This window comes from Berghia stephanieae, chromosome 2, assembly GCF_034508935.2.
Source record: "Berghia stephanieae isolate SIO BIC M18660-M18661 chromosome 2, UCSD_Bste_1.3, whole genome shotgun sequence".
Classification (NCBI taxonomy): Eukaryota; Metazoa; Mollusca; class Gastropoda; order Nudibranchia; family Aeolidiidae; genus Berghia; species Berghia stephanieae.
In genome coordinates this window covers 120642802-120645301 of record NC_088361.1, presented here as the reverse complement: position 1 = coordinate 120645301, position 2500 = coordinate 120642802, and the positions used below count along the sequence as shown (strand labels likewise).

Genomic DNA, 2500 nt, shown 5'->3' with positions numbered 1-2500 from the left:
CCTATTTTCAGGTCTGATAACCCAAATTGTATAGGGATCACTTTTGTAATGGAAATTAATACTCTCAAACCAACGAGAAATGTCCATTGTCTACAACAATGCTAAATCAACCCCATAATTGAATTCAATAGTCTGATGTCACGTCGCCCACAACGGCGGCCATCGTGGTTCTAAACAAAGAAAATAGGTACTTTTGATTCTTCATGCTGGCTAGAACTTTTCATATGTCTTGTGATCAGAATGTGTAAAAGTCAAAACATGATCAGATTTATAATGTTTTTATTCCCCTCTTAATACGCTTTAATACTAGTCGGAGAAATATTTCTTAAGGACGTCCGCCATTGTTCCGATAGTCTAGAGCCAGTTACTAAGTTACCATGCGTCATTACGAGGGAAGTGACGTTACGACTGTTGAAGCGTATTGCGTTCAGTTATCATTATCAGACCCGCTATGTTCACGTTGTTTGTAACCAACCGTCTCAGAACGATATGATGTCGAAGTGGACAGGTGAATTTATAGTTGAAATGATAAAAACATTTGATTGTTTGTTTATTTGCCACACGTTAAGAAACTTTCTATATATTCATTCTCTCCCCATTCAAACATATTAAATTGAACCAAGACTCATATTTTGGACTATAAATTCAATTATCATCATTTAAATCACTCCGACCTTTTGAGGTCATGGGTCACATATAATATGTCTCAAAACGATATTCTGCCGGGATGAACTAGATGCTTAAGCGTAATTTTGAAGGAAAAATGTTAAGAAATTTAACATTTTATATTTTGTTTCTTTAAGTATTTTGGGGGGCGAAGTGGCCGAATGGTGAAGGCATTGCACTTTGGCCCGGAAGGTCCCGGGTTCGAGCCCCGCTTCAGGCACTTTTGTTTTTTTCCCCTGAGCAAGATTATTAACCCCCAATTTGTTCACTTGGACAGCATGAGTGATTCCTGTTGACATTAGACATCTCGTCTAATGAAATATCTATATTCCTTCATGGAATGCCTAGGCGACGATATCTTATGGTGTCGTGGCGGAAGAGCATAATTACATATTAAAGTAACTATATCTATTGTCCTTACTGAAACCTATAGACGTCTAAAATTAACCCTCTCCTTACCACCTATAGAAAAATCGTCACATTCGTTACGATACAACCAACATTTTTCTTATTCAAATTTCTTTTGTATATCACAAATGACCAGTGTGTTGTAGAGCATGTTTTGCTAAAGAAATTATTTATCGCAATAACTTTACTGCTATTGTGTTTGAGTGATAAAAAATCTATTTTTGGGTGTGAAGTTTTGGGGAAAATCCTGAAATGGCTGGTTAAACTTAGCCTAAGTTCAATATTTCTGTTTATAAGTTCAAATTTCAGCATCGAGTTTGATGTTACATCATACCACTTTGAGAGTGTGAGCCACAAATGATATCGATATGACAAGGAAATGTTAACAAACAACTATTTTTTGCGTTCACAATAAAAAATTACAAATACCTCTTTAGGTCGAGATATCGGAAAACATTTCCATATTTTTTTCTTCTTTTCTTTCCCATAATATGCATGGTGTATCATATTGGTCAAAAGTAGGTAGAATATCTTTTTTTTTAAACGAAAGGAAAAATACGTATTAACATTTTAAAAAAATTGAGCTTTATATAGCGCAATATCCACTAAATGTGCTCAAAGCGCTTTACAAGGGGTTCCTGGTCAACAGCAACATTTAACATGTAGGACGAGACATGACGCCTGTTAGGCGATATTACAATTTTTCTGACAAAGACAACGCTGTTAACGGCCAGGTACTTATTTTACACCTGAGTACGGTGAGAGAATGTGAGTAAAGAGCCTTTTCCAAGGACTCAACTATGCGCCGAGCGCGAGGCTCGAACCCAGGACCTTCCGAGTGTCATACCATTAGACCACATAGCCGCACATCTGTCTGTATTTACTATCAAGACAAATGGGTATTGTAAAGAACTTAAAGCATGGTTATAAAATAAATAAAAAAAAATATCGCGGAAGCGTTATTAAAAGTATTCTATTATTATTTTTAAAAAAATATTTGAGCACGTAATTTATTTTCAAATTTAATACGCGAGACATTAAATGTATCAACGTCAAAATGACCTCACTTATTTTTCAGATCATTGGTCCGCGAAACGAGTTTTGAAAAAAAGTTTCCGTATCAGATTACTTTTTGATTTGTCTTATTTTGGAGGTAGATAGAGGGTAGATAGATACAGATCTATTTAGAAAAAAAAAAAGTCGTTGGGTGCACGTAGCCTACAAGGCATTATTTTAAAGATATGTGAATCCTGTGGTATAACTAACGAAATAGACGTTTATTGGACAGCATGCCCCGCGAACTGTTAACTCTCTCCTTACCAGCCATTTTCAGGATTTTCACCAAAACTTCACACCCAACTAACACAAAAATATATTTTTTTATCACTCTCACATAATAGCATACATAGTTTCTTAAGCAAAACAT

The 2500-nt window shown here is 35.4% G+C and overlaps 1 protein-coding gene across 1 annotated transcript in view; it reads left to right on the top strand.

The window, feature by feature from the left end:
- The window catches only part of LOC144963851 (uncharacterized), a 31747-nt gene that overhangs the window by 817 nt on the left and 28430 nt on the right, over positions 1-2500 (top strand). The window lies entirely within an intron of this gene.